Here is a 21526-nt window from a genome sequence, read left to right as displayed (position 1 = left end):
GAAAATACTAACCACTAGTAAGGAAAATTAAGTATTACCACAAATTACTCAGATCCACAATCATGGGAAGGAGATATTTGTTTTCAAACTGGCAAGATATTTTCATTCATATCTGGTGTTTTTCCACCTCGTTTCTCCTCTATGATAATTCTATTGTCTATTGCATGGTCCTTCACTTATTTGATGTTGCGCATGCTCTGTCATGTCTACATGAACCTCCCACATGTTTATTATGTCTCCTCTATTTGTGTGGACAACCAAAACTCCAAAACTTTACCTCCAACAACCCACGAACACACATCTCTAGCTCATTCCGAGCCACTTATTCCTTTTCCTATCTCCATTATTTCTAGGATCCTTTCCTTCATGAATTAAACTCATATTTCTACAAACTGGAACAATCCAACATCCAAAATAGAAGACTAGTCTTCCTTCAAGTAGTAACTACTTTGGCACCTTAATGGACTATCAAGTTTATAACTTCTTTCATCTATAATGTTGTGATATGCTCCTCCTGCTCCTTCACAAATATTTTCATTCCACCCCCTTGTGCATGCAAAAATGACTCATTTTGGATTTTATGGCCCCTTCTATAGGGACCACCCCGACACCACCACTCCTATTTTTATCGTAGCCATACTCTGAAGGAAGTTTAAAAATAAGCTATGTAACTCAGCCCTATTCCCCCTTATGTTATCTAACTCATTTATATTCTCAAAGTGTTATGTGATTCCTTTCTCAAAGTTCATAAAAACCATAATAAATCTCCACCATTCAACTAGAGCTCTCGTCTCTTGCCTATACACTATCGCAACTCCATGCTTTCAAAACTTTCATTGATGCCTTACATTGCATCATTTCATTGGTTCAACTTTCCATATCTTCATCTCCTTCACTTCAATTGCCTCATAGGCTCCACTCTCCATTGTCTCATTTCTTTAGTTCTCTTCATATGAATAAACCATTGCTCTCCTGCTCATTTTATAAACTCCTCATTGCACCATTGTATTATGCTACCAAAAGATGCCATTAACTACATTCATGGCAATCTTATGCAAATCACAAAGCTCCCATCTATGCCAGCCTAAAGTATGTGTAGCTTGTCAGGCACTTGCAAGTTGTGCAATATGCTCAAAGGACATCTAGAATACAAAGGTCCCAATCATCTCAATTTTCATTGCATATCTTAGTGAGTGCATTATCTGGAATTTTGTTAATATCCTTATCGTGCTATTAGCTTGTGGGTGATAAGGAAAACCCTTATGGTAATAATTTCGAACTCATATGTCAATGCCACAATGGTCATGTTTGAAAAATGTCCCCTGATCACTCATTAGAATTTTGGGACAACTGAACCTAATAACAACATTCTCAAATAGAAATTGTGCAACAGTTTCAACACTGCAATCTTTCTCAGGTGCTACTTCAACCCATCTACTTAAAAAATCTAGTGCAGTGATGATGTAACTCGCACTTTACCTCTTAGCATGTGGGTTAATAGGACCCACAAAATATATGACCCATTTTTCAAAAGGTTGTAGCATGATATGTGGGGCCAAAGGAATGTTATCCCTTATTGAGGACCTACCTACCCTTTGGAAAACATCACAACTCCTACAAAACTTCTTTACATCACCATGCAACGATGGCCACCATAGTACCACGTGTAGGACCTTTTGTGCGGTATCTCACCCTGCATAGTGTCATCTCGCAACTCCTTCATGTGCCTTGGTCAAGATCATTGGGTGCCCATGTTGTAAGGCACACCCTAATAAAATTCTATCGGCCCCTAACTTGTACAAGTGACATGCAATCAATTGATAATTTGAAACTTTGACAACTAATTTCTTTCTTTGCGGAACAATGTACTCAACTGATGCAACACCAATACTACGAAGCTATGCAATCTTTGTAAAGTAGTCATCTGTCATCGTGACTACGAACAATTGTGCACCGAGTAAGTTGACTTCTAAACTTCAAGCCTCTTCTCTTGTAGGAATTCTAGATAGATGATATGGCCTTGCATTCAATTGCTCATGTTTGACAACGACTTCAAAATTGTACTATTAGAACAATAATAGTCATCTACAAATGCGCCCCCCAACACAGGCTTGTTCACTAGGTATCATAATTTTAAATGATTTATATACAATTTAAATTTATTTCCCAAGAAATAATGTCGATACTTCTACAAAGCATAAGCCATGTTCAATCCTCCACGGTCAATAATAGTGTAGTGTTTGATTGGTTGTAAATATTTCACAAATGCAATTGGATGCTCCAAATCTCACACATGCATATTATATGAAAGTGTTTCCAAAGTGTTTCCATATATACAGATACAAAAACACATATACAAAATTATTTATATATTTATGTGCAGGTAAAAATGCTCTAATATATGTGATTTTATATGCATATAAATACTTCCATATATGTGTTTTTTCAAGATAAATGCATACACAAGCACTTCCATGTATATGTATAGCTCCCTTCGAGGACATACAAAATATGTTATGAAATATAAAATGAGTAACACAGAAAAAGCACAATTATGGAAGTGTTTCCATTTATATAAATAGCATGCAATGAACCTATATACTAGTTTTTCATATATATATGCACTTTTAAATTATAGGCATATATACAAAATGCACCACTTTTATGATGATGATGATGATGATGATGGTTAACGTCCGCTGAGACCAAATAATGATCTATCGGACCTAAAAAGACAAATTATTTATTTTGATTTAAGATTTTATTCCTATGCTCAAAAAGCTTGGAGAGAAGCCTCCCGAGCTCACTATAATTTTGGCATTGTAAAAGGCTAGGAAGGTCAGTATTGTAACAAAGGTTGTGAAATTGAGATCTAATGTGACATATATACCTAATATGTCACATTCGTATACCCACATTCTACATTTATATAATATTGGTATGCTTTCTTTTACATATGCATAAATGTTTTTCTAGCATGCATATAGTCTGATAACTAAATCTCTCTTTTAATATATTGAAATAAAATAATTATTTTTAATATCACAAATCTTTCTTAAAAGATTGAAGTTATTTTTATTTCTACCAAAAAATAATCCAATAAAATGTTTTAAAATTATTTAAAATAATGACCACATTAAAAATGTAAAATCGTGTGTTTCAAAATAAATTAAATGATGAAATTTCAATTTCAATTTATGTGACAATGATGTCAAAATATGAAAATAAAATTGGAAAAAGCAAAAAAAATATTAAAATTTAATATAAATGAAAGGCAAAAAATTTAAAAATAAAATGAAAAAAACAAGCTTAAAAGAAACACGCAACTATATACCTGAAATAAAAGTCCACTCTAAAATGGAATCGAGGGTCCAGTCTCTATTACTCTTTTTCCCTCAAAATTTCATTTCCATACTTTAATACATCATTATCACATAAACCAAAACATAAAATTGAGTTTGATATCAAATTCATGTATTTGAATGTTCGTATTAATATGAGAGATACTCATTTTGTTTTTAATGTATTTTTTGGTTCGTTGTATATAATTTGTATATTTCCTTTGAAGTTCTTCTCACACTTGCAACCTATTTTTAATTATTTTTTTATTTGAAAAACTATTTTTTTTAAATATATTATTAATTTATCAGCCAAGACTTAAATAAAATAACGCTCCATGAAATTTATATTGTTTTATGATTTTTTATTACTAAAATTATTATTATTTATTATTATTAAAAGGGATATTTATAATTCTTTTAATGTCAATTCTTTTTACTTTTTTTTAAAGTTATTATTTTGTTTTTCACTTTAAATTGTATTGCATTTTTTTTTTATTATTATGATTATTTTCTTTAATTTTTTTTTTTTCTATTTTTCAATATATTATTACTATTATTTATTAAGTTGTGTGAATCTTAAGATGATTGCACATTTAACTTTTGGTTTGAGAAACTGTGATTCATGGGCATCTAAGCCATCAAAATGACCTAGGTATCGCACTCGGCCTGGACCACAACAACACTTAACATGGTTGGATTTTTGCCAACAAAGTTTCGAAGTGTTGACCTCCACATCACAGAGTGTCTTAACAATGCATCCCATCACTGTCTATTCTATACTCTGTGGGCATATTATTATTATTATTATTATTTGAAGTTTTTTTTTTATTTTCATTGATTCATAATTCAATTATACATAAATAGAAATTCACTGTCATGGCCTATCATTAGGGAAACCAAACCTACAATAGTAAAGAAAATGCAAAGCTCTTATGTCTAGCAAAATTACCCATATCATATCTACTACAAAGCTATATCTAGACAATGATAGATGCCTAGAATTGCCATCATAAAGGATACAAAATAATAGCTAGGTATGAAACATGGGCCACAATTGTAAAACATAGGAAACTGCAACATTAAATTCAGAAAACCTAAACATAAAACCAAAATGGACCTAGGTTATCATCCTTCCTCAGAAAACATTGTAGGGGCGAGATCCTTTTAGCTTAGACCTAGTGTGGTATGTCTCTTGCAACATAAATGCATGTCGTTATGAGTTAGTCGAGCATCTAGGTTGACTAAACAAGAGCACGAATGTTTTTCAACCCACTAGATATCATTGAGGTGACAATGAATTCATCGTGTTTTTCATGATTCTCCTAAATGACACATCCTAGCATGGTTTTCATTTGATAATACAAATTTATGGAGTGTAAGTTTTGATTCCTGCAGCCCCTAGTGTGTCCAGGGTCTAGGATCCAATTTGAAACAATGACCTAAATCTTGGAGCCATAGTGGGCAGTCTTGTCGTGAACCACCTAAGCCTCAAGTAAACAAATTCCTTCTTGATTTTTACTTTTTATTTTTTTTGTGGGGCGGAGGGGATGAGTGATAGAGAGACACTACAGATTGAGCTTCAGACCAGGCTCGAGGCGCTAGCGATGCCTCGACCATCAGAGCACCACCTTGAGTGCATGCATTGCTATGTTATGGTGATAGGGAGAAAAAGGTGCACAATTAGAGTAAACATAGGAGGGAGGAGAAGGGTGTGAGATTGAAGGCATAGGGGAGACCAACACGAAGTGAGCAGGGTGAAGAGCTTTAGTGACATGTGTGACAAGTATAATCAAAGCTTAGTGAAACATAAAGAGGCATTAAAAAAAAAAACCCTCCTTGGGTTAGAGAAAGGTTGGACACCCACCACACAAGATGCAATAAGCTACAACCACCAGTCAAAGGGTAAAAACCAACCTCTTGAACCAGATAATAAGAATCACGACATTGAAACTAAAGAAACACCTAGAAAGGCCAAAGGGAAAAACTATTACCTGCGATCTTGGGAGAGAAAAATTTGTAGAAATTATTGTGTAGATCTGAAACTACTCATGAAATTTACTAAAACAAAAGACTCAAATCTACACTACCGCTCTACAGAATTCAACTCACGGTCGAGAACACAAATCATAAACATGCAAGAATAATTATCACATAGACATAAAGATTTATCTAGGGGAAAGAAACTACTCAAAAACCCTTCCTATCTGTATTTCATTAATCAAAGAATAGAGATGAAATACATATGTTTCTCAAGCCTTAGCACAACTTGCAAGTGTATAGTCTATCCCTCTACCTGACTAACTAACTATGGTCAACACTTAGCCAATTTTCAAGCCCTCCAATCTCATATTTCCTTGCATTGTTCGTTCAGGAATTAAGACCCTATTAATTAGGAAATTCCTCAATTGGAATTGCATAATCCCTTTTTGGCTCATCCTCTGAATGCATGCACCACCTGTGCACCTCATAATAGTCTACAACTGATAGTACACTGCGTTGGAATCTCCATCTCAACTGGGTAACTCAAATTCTCTACATGCATCAGTTATTTTGGGCTAACTGATTAGTTAATTGGTTGATCATTAAGTGTGGTTGAAGTTACACACCCACAACTTGACCTTCCACTAGCTCCTCTAACGGTTAGAACTGGTTTAACTGACCATAACAAAATTTAACTTAAATAGATTGCTAAAAATTATAAATCAATCATACTGAACTGAACTCAAGCTTCCCCAACTCAAATTGACTCATTTAACTTAGTGACAAGTGCCATGTCACCTCAGTTAACTACCTCCAATATTTCTGTTGATGTGGAAATTCAAATTTTCTCTAGTTTAACCAAGGCAGGGTCAAACTGATATTTTCTTGCTTCTTTCTCAACATTCCCTCTTAGCAAGAAATGGATTATCACTTACCCTGATCCTTCCTCTATGGAACTCAAATTTTCCTCTTGACAAAGCCTTTGTCAAAAACGTTTGTGTATTGTTCCTCTGTTGGAATGTATTCCAACAACATAATCCGCCTCTGCACACAATCTCGTAGATGGTGATACCAGATATCTATATGCTTGGATCGATCATGAAATACAAGATTTTCAGAGAGATTGATGAAACTCTGATTATCACAGTAGATCACAGTTGGATCCATCATCTAACCAAAAAGTCCCACAATAATCTTTCTCATCCAGATTGCCTCACATGTTGCTTGACTAGAAGTCATGTATTCTTCTTCTATTGAGTTGAGTTCCATAGATCTTTGCTTCCTATTGTACCAAGAAACAACTACATACCCAATATTGAAAATTCCTCCTGATTCGCTCTTCCGGTTTGATGGACTCCCCGCCCAATTTGCATCTGAATCCACATATATTCACTCCCTCTGTCCATCTGTACCATATTCCAAACTAGGTAGTGCCTCTGAGGTACCGTAAAACATGCTTAGATTCCTTCCAATATAATTTGGTTGGCCTAACCATAACTTTACTCAGCTGGTTTACTGAAGAGCACATATTTGGCCATGTGTTCACAAGATACATTAGTGAACCCATAAGTTGTCGATAAGTGGTAGCTTCCACTTCTTCACCTGAAGTGGCATCCTCATTCCTCCAACTGGTCACTAGAGGAGTCTCCATGGGTTTGCTGCTTTCCATGTAGAACTTCTTCAGTATCTCATTTTCACACTTTCCTTGAGAGAAAAATAGTTCCCCATCTCCTTGCCATACTTCCAAACTAAGGAAGTAGTGCATGAGTCCCATGTCCTTCATTTCAAAAGGACCTTGCAAGATTTGATCAACTTCTCATCGCCAATTAACATAAAATCATCAGCATATAAGGCAATAATAAAAAATTTACCTTCTACCACAATATGATAATGATTTTCATTTTCTTCACCTTTGATGAAGCCCAACCCAGTGTGATACCTATCAAGTCTGGTGTACCAACAGTGGGGTGCTCTCTTGAGTCCATACAAAGCTCGCTTGAGTCTACACACATGTGACTCTCGATTAAAGGTCTCGAAACCTTTTGGTTTCTTGATGTACACCTCCTCCTCAATAACTCCATTGAGGAATGTTTTTTTTCATATCCATCTGGTGGATCTTCTACCCCATCTGCACAACTAGTGCTAGAATTGATCTAATCAATGAGTACCTTGCTACTGGAGCAAAGGTATCCTAATAGTCAAGTCCCTCAACTTGAGAGAATCCCTTGACCACAAATATGGCCTTGTACTTCTCTATGCTTCCATCTGCTGCATGATTTACCTTGAATATCCATCTCAAACCCACCATTGATTTATCTGTTGTTCTTGGGACCACTTCCCAAACAATATTCTTAACAATGGAATCATAGTCCTCTACCATTTCATCAACCCATACAAGTTTCTCTATTGTCTCCTCGAAAGAGGATGGCTTAGTCTCTACAAGCTCAGTCATTAGAGCCATGTAGCTAGTGTACCAATCAGGTGACCTTCTCTGGATGTTTCTGCTTGAGTGGTTATATCTAGTCTCTTCTCCTCAATTTGTGGTTGCTCCACAACTTCCTGAGGTTTTTCCTTTGGAGCTAAAATCTCTTAATCTGGTTGCAACTAAATCTCCCTCTCAGGGGAACATTTCATTTTATTCTCCTCATCAAACTTTATAAACCTTCGCACAAATGTCATTATCAGGGATGGCAAGTACACATGGTAGTTGTGAGGAGTTTTTTGTGTACCCAAAAAATACCACCAACTCGATTGTCAACTCTAGTTTCTTCCTTGATTCTTTGGAGACATGGAAGTAAACAGAGGCTCCAAAAATCCTGAAGTGCAACACGTCTGACTTCCTCGCCGAGGAAGATTCCTCCCTGAGAAATATTCCTCTAGTGTACTCATACCAAGAATTCGATGAGGACTCTTTTTCTGAAAATATACCATTGTGTCGCATGCTTCATCCCACAAAAACAAAGGTAGGCCTTGGTCGTGCAAAATTTCCCTTGTTGCTCCCACAATGCTATGGTTCTTCCTCTCATCTACCCCATTCTAATGTGGGTTTTGGGGTGTTGTCAACTATCGTCTAATGCCTTCCTTTGAAAAAAAAAATTAAACTCATTGTCATTCCTGAGACCCTTCACCTTCTTGTTGGTTTCTTTCTCAACCAGTGCCTTGAATTCAACGAACTTTGATAATTTCTCATACTTCTTCTGCATGAAGAAGATCCAACACTTCCATGAGAAATTATCTACAAAGATAACATAATATTTATGCTTGGAAGTGGAGGTTGTCGAGAAAGGTCCACAAACATCAAAGTGGATCCTTTCAAGGACTAGAGGTGCTTTTTGTCCTAATCATGGAATGTGGTTTTTGTGTACTTCCCCAAGGTAAAATATTTGCATGTATCATGTTTCTCTAGTGCTCTTTTGGGGAGGCCTATGGTTATCTACTCCATAATCTTCTTGGCACCATGATGCAAATGGCTAAGTATTTTATGCCAAAGTTCAACGACACCGCGACTATGCACCTTCTCCACCTTCGTGCTTAATGCAACAAAATCTTCCACATCTACCTTGCACAAGTTCTTCACACGAACCCCGATCTGCTTCACCTGTCCTATGACTATGTGTCTCAGGAATGCTTTCCCTTTGCTAAAGATCACATCATAACCACAGTCTTCTAAAACTGCAACAAAGATGAGATTTTTCTTTAGCCCTAGAACAAACATGACATCCTTGCATTTGAGAGGGGAGCTTGACTCCTTTTGAAAGGTGACTGTACCAATCTCAATCGTACTATACCTTCCATCATCTCCCATCTCAATGTGCATCTAGATATATTTCTCCTCCAAGACACTGAAAAATTATCTATTCCTCGTAATGTGAAATAAGGCACCACTATCCAAGTACCAGATGTTCCCCATCATTGTGCTCACCATGCATGTGATGAGAGTGAAGTCAAGCTTGAACTGTGAAGCCCAGGCTTCACCTACCGCTCCTCCTAAGGTATTCTTGCTTGCCTTCTTATGTGGACACTTCGTGGCATAGTGCCCAAATTCATGATAGGGAAAGCACTTGATTTTGGACAAGTCTTTCTTCTTGCCCCCTTGACTAGATTCTAGTTTGGATTGGGATTTCTTCCCTTTTTCCTTGTTTTCCTTTCTAGATAAGGCACAATTTTCTTCATCCTCACCCTTGGATGAAGTCCCATCTTTGGTATTCCACCTTATTTTCTCCTGTACTAAATCAAACCATAAGTGTTCCCAATTGGGTAGTTTCTCCCTCCCATTCAATGAATCTTGGTAGTTGTGCCAACTCTTGGGAAGGCATAGAAGGGTTAGGCTTACCAAATCATCTACAATAGTAACACCAACTCCACCAAGTTCATCATGACATTGTGTGAACCTACTCAGGTACTGCGGAATAATGTCATTCTTCTGCATCTTGATATTTCAAAGTGCATGCTTAAGCGCCAGCTTCCTGTGGTCACTACTATTCTGGGACAAATCTATCAGTGCTTGCCACATTGCATACAAAGACTCTTTGTCATGGGGATTTGAGACAATGTGGTCTCGTACTCCCTCCAATATGACTCCTCGTATTGTCTACACACTTTTTCTATTCTGCTAGATTCTGAGTATCGAATGATCCTGGTTTCGGGATATCATTATTTACAAATTCCTTCAATCCATTGTCTTCCAGCCTTGCCTCCATGTGGTCCTTCCAAGAAACATAATTCGAGCTTCCGTCAAGGGAATACTTGAGTCTTAGTCCATAGAAATCCATCCTTCTAGCTCTGAAGAATTGAACTTGTAAATTTGATCCTCTTGCAATAACATCTTCGAAATTTCTTCTCTACTGTGAATCCTTCTCTGATAACATCTAGAAATTATTATAACTACTCATTAAATTTACTAAAACACAAGACTCAAATCTACTCTACTGCTTTGTAGAATTCAATTCAAAATCGAGGACAAATCATAAACATGTAAGAAGAATTATCACACATACACATAGATTTATCTAGGGGAAAGAAACTGCTCAAAACCCCTTCCTATTTGTATTGCATTAATCAAAGAATAGAGATGAATTACATATGTTTCTCAAGCCTAAGCACAACTTGCAAGTGTATAGTCTATACCTTTGTCTAACTGACTAACTCTGGGCAACACTTAGCCAATTTTCAAGCCCTCCAAGCTCATATTTCCTTGTGTTGTTCCTTGAGGAATTAAGCCCCCATTAATTAGGAAATTTCCCAATTGGAATTGCATAATTCATTTTGGGCTCATCCTCTTACTGCATGCACCACCTGTACACCTTGGAATAGTCTACACTGATAATACATTGCCTTGGAATCTCCATCTCAATTGCGTAACTCGAATTCTTTGCATGCATCAATTATTTTGGGTTGATTGATTAGTTAATTGGTTGATCATTGAGTATGGTTGAAGTTACAATTCCACAACTTGACCTTCCACTAGTTCCTCCAATAGTTAGAACTAGTTTAACTGACCATAACTCAATTTAAATGAAATGGATTACTACAAATTAGCAATCAATCATACTGAACTAAACTCAAGCTTCCCCAACTCAAATTAACTGAGTTAACTGAGTGACAAGTGCCATGTCACCTCAATTAACTACCTCCAAGATTTTCGCTGATGTGGAAATTCAAATTTTCACTAATTTGATCAAGGCAAGGTCAAACTGAGATTTTCTTGCTGCATTTTCAAAAAAATTCCATCCAAACCTAAAATAAACTTGACACTTTCCATTCCACCTTCAAACACATAATCCATTCATGTTCACCTTAATGGACAGTTGAGAGTTGCAGAATACCAAACCAACAGTGTGAAATGAAAAGTGGAAGGCCAGACGAAGAGGATCCAGACCTTCCTCAACTTCTTACCATAAATTCGGACATAAGGGAGGGAAAATGGAAGGCCAGACGAAAAGGATCTAGACCTTCCTCAACTTCTTACCATAAGTTCGGACATAAGGGAGGAAAAATCCCATAAGCGGCCAAAATGTATGGCAAAAACTCTAGATAACTGCACCGCGCCACCAATTACACCAGAAAAATGCGATGGGAGTGCATGCCCCTTATTTAATGTTTTGAATATCATACCTCTTTAAATTTGAATTTGTATGAACGCATGGATTAGTTGACCACAAAACCCGTATTTAATATATAAAGTAACAGTGGAGTGACTAACCTTCCCTTCCTTTCTTGACAAATTTTTCAATACTCATAAAATATTTAATATATTATTATTATACAAATTTAAAATATTTAATATATTATTATTATACAAATTTAAAATATATATATATTTAAATGCATGAATGCACATTCCTTTATCCGTAATTTCGTTTTCAAACTCTCCCGCTTTGTCCTTCTACTAGTATTATATTCTGAATTGCCGTTTCATTCTCTCAAAAATCTCATTTTTATATTTTTAAATGTGATTATTAAATAATTTTAAATATAAATTTATTTAAATTTAATATTATTAAATTAAATCTGTATATTTCTATGATTCACAAATATTATTGAATTTGTTACTATAAATATTATTAAATTTATTTCTATTTATATATTGGTTAGTGGAGGTATTATTTTTTTTAATGTAATTTTTTTTGGCTTTTTTTATTAAGTTGTATATTTTTTTTGAAATTCTTCTTCCCCTTCCAATTATATTATAATTATAATTTATTTATTTTATATTAAATAACATTTTAATATTTTATATATTATTATTATAAAAATTAAATATAATATTTTATTATAATAAAATTATTATATATATATATATATAATTTAATTTATTATATATATGAAAATTTTGCACATCAAAAAATTTGTCTTAAACATATCTTTGGGATTAATTAAAAAATTTATCATTAATATTTTAAAAAAATATAAAAATTCAAAAAGTTTATCATCAATATCTTTTAAAAAATAATTAATAAAAAATAAAATAATAACATTACAGATAAAAGTAATATGTAATTGTACATTTCTTTTGAAATTCTTCTTCCACCTTCCGATTATATGATATTTTAATTTTTTTTCCTCTTCAAATTTCAATTTTATATTTTTAATATATTATTATATAAATTAAGTTATAAATTTGTTATTATAATAAAATTATTTCAATTTTATATTTTTAATATATTATTATATAAATTAAATTATAAATTTATTATTATAATAAAATTATATGTTTTTATGTTTAATATCTATTATTATTTATAGTTCTTAATATATCTATAATTAATTATTTATTTATTTATTTATTTATACCTATATAGACTTAATTATTAAAGAAATTTAGGTATTAAAAAAACAGGTCTCATTAATATCATTTAAAAAAAATTAAAAAAAATTAAGATGATAATGCTAAATATAAGAATTAATAAAATTTAAGATGATAAGGTTAAAAAAAAATAATTAATTTAGAAAAAAATAAAACAAAACAAAAATTTAATCATACTTTCAATTTATTTAATTGTGGGATTACTAAATTTTAAATATACACATTCAATGAATCTAAAATTAAATTAAACATCCAATAAATATTTATTTTGTAAAATTTTGATAAATTTTATATATATATATATATATAAATTATCTCACTATAATTTTATAAAATATATACATAATAATTATTCATTAAATATATGACTTAATTCTAGATCTAATAAATACATAATCTTAAAATTTTAATAAATTTATACCAATAATAATATAAAAAAAATCATTTTATCTTATTTTATTTTCTTTAAAAATATAAATTTCTTTTTATATAGTCAATCTCAAATTTTTTTAATAACCTTTTGAAATCCCTCTTCCACCTTTCACTTGTACTTCACTTTCACTTGTCTTCCCTTTAAAAATCTCATTTGCATATTTTAAATTATTATTATTATATATATCAAATTAAATGTATATATATCTATGAATGATGCTTATAGTTAATTTTATTATCACAAACTACATTATCGTGACTTGTAGTTTCTATTTCATTTGAAATTAATTGTTTTTAAATTCTTCTTCCAAATTACACTTTCAATTATGTGTTTTGTCTTCGGATCTCATTTCATTTCATATTTTAGTATACTACTATTATATAAATCAATTATATATTTAATAAATTATATTAAATTCATATATTCTTATGATATATATTTATATTAATAATTTTACAGTTATTTAAATTTATTATAGGGATAGATGGATATATATTTTTAGTTATTAGTATATAATTGTATATCTTTTTTAAAAATATTCTATCACTTTTCACTATACCACATTCTTAATTATTTTTTTCCAATTTAAAATTTTATTTTCATATTTTAACATAATTGCTACATAAATTAATATAAAAAATTAATATTCTTTTTTTTATATTTTAGTATTTTTATACCATATTTTTATTATTATTTTTATTACTATATATTTATTTTAAGAGATGCTTTTTCTCCTTTTTAATGTAACATTCTTTCTTACTTTCTTAGAGTTTTTGAGATTGAGTGAGATGTATTACTTTCAACTAATTTTATCTCTAATGTTTTATTATGAAGATGGGGTTATAAAAAATATTATATCCAAAAATTAAAGGGATTAACTTTGGGTAACATCATTGTCTCCAGCTCATCAAGAGCTTTTCAATGATATAAATTTCATCTTACTCTGATGCTCAGATCAAAAGTTATGGCCATTTAAAGTTTAACCCTTTAATCCATGCCACATCAACATGCACCATCACATGGCTCTACCACATCGTATGTAGCTCCCACCACACTATTGTTCCCAACACCATCACACCATTGCGCCAAGGTGAATGATGACACTACTCCAAACCGACGTGGTGAGATAGAGATTTCAACATCAATGGACGAAGGGATTCTCCATTTTGCGCTCTTTGTTAGTCTATGCTCTTCCATGGAGGTTTTATGAGTGTTAGACAGAAGGCGCTAATGAGAATTTTCCCTTCGTTCATCACCGAATTTGATGTCGCACCTTCTATTGCACTTATGCCAGGGTGATGTCACCCTGCCATGTGGCATCATATAACGATGCCACATGTCATCCAAAACTATCTCTTTGTCCATATAACAGGGCAGAATCTACATACCACATGTCATGCCATATAGGTGTCACATCATCATAGATCCATGTCACCTACCCTCATGATGCCCTCACAATCCCACCTAGTGTACTTGGCACCTGCCACCACAGCCTATTCCAGGGGATCCTAGAGGGCTAGGCCCTTCGTGTAAAATTGCTCTTTCATGTTGTACAATAATTTTAGAAATCATGTGTAATTCCACCCTTCGTGCCTCCATGTCACCATGCCATAGCACCACAACACGAAGATGTGAGGTATGCATTATGTCAAACTAGGTGCAGGGCAATGGTAAATTCTTCGTCATTTCACAAAGGACATTTTATGTTCTAAGCTCTTCATCAATATCACCAAACCCAACAGCCTATCCAAATTACACTAGAGTGAGGCACAACGTGACATAAATTTTTATGCCAAGAAATGGGAAACATTATGTCCCATGCTTTCTGTTGACTCCACACCAATCCAAAGAGTTACCACCCAATGATGAAGTGAAACATGGAATTAGCATTAATTATGATGATTAATGGAAAATACTCGTAATTAAACCATGATTTGGTTAACTCGCAAGGATTACTTAATCCATCTACCCTTGGTAAAAACTCCAAATTCTTTTACGAATATAACAAGACTCATTCGACTCGAATACAAGCCCGTTACTCTGTGAACTCAGACTCAAAGTCTCAAGGACTTCTATGACCTTGTTATTCCACACCGCTCAAATCCTCAATTACAACAGGAATGAGCCTTCATTCACTATATCAATATTTCAAACACAAGCACAATGAATTCCCCATACTAACCATATATATAATACATCCATAGAGATGTGAATGATACCAATTAACAGGAATTATAACAAGCAAATCTATGGCGAACAACACACTATTGTTCAACTACAACAACACTAGATCCTTCTATAGAGTGGATCTAAACATTTCTATCAGATCTCTTGATATATAATTCATTATTTCATTTATTGGTCTGTGGCTAAACGAAGCAAACAGTCAGTCATATCTAACTGAAATCCATGTTGGTTCTTAACATGCCATATACAACTTTTAACAACATAATTCCTTCATCCTTAGACAACAAAGGCTCCTTGAGAGTTATACCAAAATCATGTAAGTAGCTCTATAAATCAACAAATATAGTAGTAACTACAAATATCTAAAATTCCCTCACACCATGAGAGTAATCATATAAACCATCTCATTACAAATACACATTACATATTCCTCATTAATATTGTTGATGCACCCATTGTCATATAGAAACATCAATCATTATTCATATTGCAAAGATACACATATAGATACAAGTAAGCATTTTATCTTAATAACTGGATAGATGGAAGTTGGATCAAGGACTACAACTCTCCTCCCAACCATAGGAAAATTGCAATTACAATATTTCTTGCAATTAACCACCACCAAGCTAGATTCAGAGACTAAGAAGTGAAGTGATCAAGGGAAATTCACACCAATTTAGTTAACAATCACATGTGAATTTGGATCACATAGTGTCTCCAACCAACAAACACTTTAGGGAATCCAGAGCACATGTTGCTCCACCCAATCAATCACTATAGGAGTCTAACATCCATAGTATGTCCACCCACTTCCCACTTCAGGATTTCAGATCCCATAGTGCCTCCACTTATCACCTGCAAGAATATAGAGCACACTGTCTCCACCTAATAGGCTCTATGGGAATCTATTGATCTTAGTCTCCACCTTTTATACCACACAAGAATCCAGAGCACATCTATAGTAGCTCCACCTATTGTTCCTTTTCTTTCAAGAGCTTCTACCTTTTCTATCGGTGCTTTCTCTTCACACTAATCTTACACAGTCCCCTTTTTTGTTATTTTCTCTCTATACGCTATTTGCATAAAATCCCTTGTCTTCTTGTCTATTCTTTTTCCAACATCCCTTACCAAAGTGTGATGCCTCCTTCTTTCAGACATTTTGTTGTGTGTCAACTAGATCCAACTCATCCCACAAGAGTAGAACTAATTTTGTGTTAACGAGAGCCAACTTTTCTCAAGTGGCTTCATCTGGTCCAAATTGTATCCATTGCACTTTGACCTACTTGATTACTCGATTCCAGAGTGCGATCTAACTCTGATCCAGAATGAAATATGCTTCTAGTTGGAATTCTACATTGTATTCCACCTGTATCATAGACCAATCAACAACATGATTAGCATCATGAACATACTTTTAAAGAAAATAAATATTGAAATAATCATGTGCCTTCACTATGGGTGACAAGGCCAAAGTGTAGGCCACTAGCCCCACTCTTTCAATAATAAGAAATGGTCCACCAAATCTGGATGCTAACTTTGCACAAGACTTGATTTTCAGTGAACGTTTCTTTAGTTTGATGTAGAGGTAAACATGTTTTCCCACTTGGAAATATTTGTGCCTTCTCTATTGATAAACATAATTATTTTTCTTGTCTTGAGATATTTATAAATTCTACTTAATAACAACTATTTCCTATTCCATTTCCTTCGGCATATCAGTTCTAAGAAATACCCTGTTCACTAGATCATTCCAACTAATAAGTGTGTTACATTTCCTGCCACACAGGGTCTCAAAAGGACTCATTTTCAATGATTCTTGGTAACCATTTTTGTATGAAAATTCTAACAAAGGAAGAAACTCATCCCACCTTTTAGGTTGATGTGTGACATACATTTTGAGCATGTCCTTCAACACCTTGTTAACTCTTTCAACCTGCCCATCTTTTGAGCATGTTATGTTGTGCTAAAATCTAAATATATCCCAAAAATAGTAAAAATCACCTTCCAAAACTTGGAGGTGATCTTGGCATCCCAATTTGAAATAATATTTTTGGTATACCATGCAATCTAATTATATCCTTCATGAAAATCTGAGTAATCTCAATTTCCTTGTAAGTCAATTTAACAACTACAAAATGAGGTACCTTGCTTAACTTAATTACCACCACCATTATGGCATCATGCTTCCTAGATGCCCTTGGAAGCCTAGTGATGAATTAAATTGAAATGAATTCCTACTTCCAATCAGGAATGGGGATTGGTTGTAGAAATCTCACTAGATGCCTACATTCCACTTTTACTTATTAGCATTCCAAGCATTTAGTAACATAACCGACCACACCCATTTTTATACTTGGCCAATAATATATCATTTTCATGGTTTTTAACATCTTTTGATAACCAGGATGGCCATAATATGGTATTTTATTCAATTCATCGAAGATGATCTTCTTCAAGTTTCCCATGCAAGTTATATACCACCTTCCTTGAAATTTCAGAAAACCATCATTTGTAAGTGAGAAATATTTACTCAATGTTCCTTCTAGCTCATGCTACACATTTTATTTTACTTGTTGGTATTGTTCATCCTTGTTGGCTTGATTTGGGCTGACCCAGGTTCTATCTATATTGTGCACCAACAAAACCCTTTATCATTGGCCCTTTCGGCAATGAACTACAAACATATCACAATCTCACCCAAAGTGACTATGGGAGGATGCAGAAATAGTTTCTGCAGCCTTGAAGGACTAGGATATGTGGTATTATTATGTTATCTTATTCTTTGTATTTATAAATCACTTCACCGCATTAAATTAATCACTTAAAAAAAACCATAAAGCATCACTGTGCTGAAGTAAATTGCAATTATAATAACTGCTACTCTACAACAGATAATAATCAAATATACACATCAAAACATCAATGTAACGTGGGTCACCCTGGTGTAGGGATACTTCCACAAGAATTGTTTTTTAATATAATAAATATTTTAAAACCAAGCATTTCTTGGCCTGCACACTAAGAAAGAGGTTGTCTACACACTCAACTATAGACTCAGGCCTCTGCGCACTTAGCTACAGAGCCTCGCCTTCTCTAGAAAATTATAGATCACAATAATTTTCCCATAACACTGATTTCGATCAATTTGATTATTCTCTACTTATTATTTTACCCTATATATACTATTATATTGTAGGTTTACATCATCAAAATTCCATGGACTCCCTAAAACAAGAAACTATGGTCCCAAAACCATTGATCCCTTAGAAAAACACACACTTTTACAAAAAGGAGGGGTTTTGACCCACCCAGAAGCACTTATGACACAGTGCAGTATATTCAAAATTATCCATTATGCAGTCCACTTCACGCTACACTACACGCTCCGCCCCACAAAATGCAGAGTATTTTCGAAAAGCTAGGCCAAGTTGGGTTGCCCCCAATAGGCCCCCAACACTCACATGTGACTCGTTTAGAGTCACTTAACCGATTTGCCTCTAATATTCCCGACAATTCTATTGTAGGCACTGTTGAACTAATGCAGAATGTTTGTGACCTGTTTCTCTTTATTTCACACTTCCTCCATTAGTGCTTCTATCGCAGGTTCTATAGCCTTTGGCGTCACTTCTTTCTCTCTCTCTTGAAGGTATTGAAGCTTCTCATCCGCTACTCAGGACAGTTGGAAAGCCTCATTCTGCCATGGCTAAGTTTTCTCTGTCAGAGAATTCTCTTCCTTCCTCATCTCCTATATCTTCTTCTAGAGGGAATTTCCCTCATTGACCTTTGCAAGCTTCTGTGAGATTGGTAAGGTTCTCACCATTTCTCGAATCTCCTCCAACTATTGTTTCTTCTGCTGAATATTCTCTTGTAGCTTCAACACATTTGGATCTTCCTATAGCAAAGTCCAAATTTTTAAGCTCTCATCCAATAGCTTCCCACAATCTAGCACTACTACGGAGATGTCGGCCATTGCAGCCTTCAGGTCGGTCTCCCTCTTCCCTCGCACTTCCTGTGGTGTGGTTGGTTGTAGCTTCATTTGTATCTTGTTGATATTCATCTCATATTTAAATTGTACATCCATGATCTTATCCTTATATCCTTTTATTACAAGGTCGAGCTTCATGACCTTTTCCTCTACTGGTTCCTCTTCTCGGACATCAGTGTCCAGAATCTCGCGACATGTTGCTTAGACCACCTCCTTCAACTTCTGTTGTTGTTGTACTATCTTATCCCTCTCCTGAATCACCTAGTCGAGCTTCTATTGCAACGAATCTCACTCTATCTCTACTTGAATGTTTAACTGCGAAGTGTGTTGTTCGCGCAGCTTCAGCTCATTTATGATCTCTAGATGCAACTTGTGTAAATTTAAAGTGGTACTGTTGTGATGTTCATGTTCACATACCTCCACTCTTTGGCTTGTTGTTGTACCTCGACAGAGTCAAACTGCAGGGCTCTGACAGGTATCGGTGTTATCCACGCTGCAAGTGTAGGCTCTATTGGTCTTTCCTCTCCAAGATTTTCCTCTACTTGCACTAGTTGTCTGACCATTCGTGCCAATATCTTCAGTTCTACAATGTGCTCCTTGACACTTGATAGAAGTGTGGTGTAGCAATCTTCTAATTTGTTCCACTGATTCCGTCGTTGCTTCCTGAATTTTGTCCCCATCAATAAGGACCATTGACGTTATGCCCTTTGTCTTGTCTGCCTTCTGCTTCTTTTTGCTTCTTGTGGCAGCTTCAACGTGTGTCTTCCTCTTCTCTGCGACAACTTGGCATATCTCTATATTTTCAGAGCCTTTGTTTTGCTCATCCTCTTTAGGAGGATCCTGGTGACCCTGGTCTTATTGCTCAACTTGTTCTAAGTCTTCCTCATCCTTATCCTTCCCACTCACTTCCTCGTGTTGCGGCGTGTCCTCCTCTGATGAAGTATCCTCTATCTGTGTCTCCAGCATAATGATCCACTCCATGGGTCACTACTGTATTTGTGCCAGGATATCGTCTTCTATCACTAAATATGGCAGGGGATGCCATGTCCTATTTGTGTCCTTGCGAGCTTGTATGTAAATTTTGTGGAAGTTAGCCTTAAACTTCACGACAGAGCTATATTGCTTGTATAGGCTTGGTGAAAGGTGAGGGTGTTGGTTCACCAACATGTGTAATTCCATATAATAAATAAATAAAAAAATTTATCCTGTGCTCGTGTTGGTATAGTGGTATACCACAATGAGGCATATCGCATGGCTTCAAAAACATCTGAGGCAATTCAAGGGAACTATGAATCTTCCGGCTCTCTCCATGCAAGCATCACAATTATCAAAATTAACCATGTGTAGTGAAATAGAGTACCTTTCCCCTAAGCCTCGCAACAGTCATCCAAAAACTCTTGGCAAAGATATGCAACCCAATTGTACTGAACCCCATTAGTGCACTACGCATCTAATGAAACTATCAGTGCAGGGACTTCATTAGCCCAACACTTCCTCATGATTTTTCTAACCAATATATATGCTATGAAGTGAACTCCCTAGTCATTGATCGATTTGATATCATAACCTCACTTCCCTTTTGTCACTCCAAACTTATTCTTCATGTTTTCTACTATGGCTCTATCCTGATCTTTCCCAACAAACTCCTTTGAAGGTTCAGCTCTTGATAGGGCAGTCTTGTGATTCTCCATATTAGCATTGGGTTGATAGGGATCCTCTTCCCCATACAAAGAAATCAATCATGCACCAGCATGAGTAGTTGTCTCACATAAGCTATTATTCCTCGATTTCTGTCGAATTGCAACACATTCAACATATTCATCAAGACTGACTGCACCAATCCAATTGCCCACTGCTGCAGTTCTAACCTTGTCACACCACTCTCTGGGTAGTGTAATAGTTTTAAGTATCTATCTGGTGTGAATTGCATATATTCATTTCTGTCATTGAAATAATATTCCATGAACTTCAGCTGCGGAATCTTCCTAAGGGTTTCTCCTGTAAATCGCACTGACTCTAGCAATAAAGGTGTGAAGGTGCCATACTTCGCGTCCTTTGACTCTTTCACTAGTTTTGCATCTGGTTTTCTTGGTGGAATATATGGTGGGAGAGGCGATGGAAACGCTACACCATCTGTTTCCATTTTCACTTGCTCTGCTTCTTCCTCACTATCTCTCACTTGTTCAGGCTCTTTCTGAGGCTCAACAAGTCTCTTTTCTTGTTTATTCTTTGTTCTCTACTCTCTGGTCATTTTCTCTCATGGGGATCTCCGTTGTGTGCGTGATGATGTT

This window comes from Pinus tabuliformis, chromosome 5_2, assembly GCF_031772625.1.
Source record: "Pinus tabuliformis cultivar Carrire ecotype Pingquan chromosome 5_2, CPIR1, whole genome shotgun sequence".
In the NCBI taxonomy this organism is placed as follows: domain Eukaryota; kingdom Viridiplantae; phylum Streptophyta; class Pinopsida; order Pinales; family Pinaceae; genus Pinus; species Pinus tabuliformis.
Note: the sequence above shows the minus strand (reverse complement) of the source record.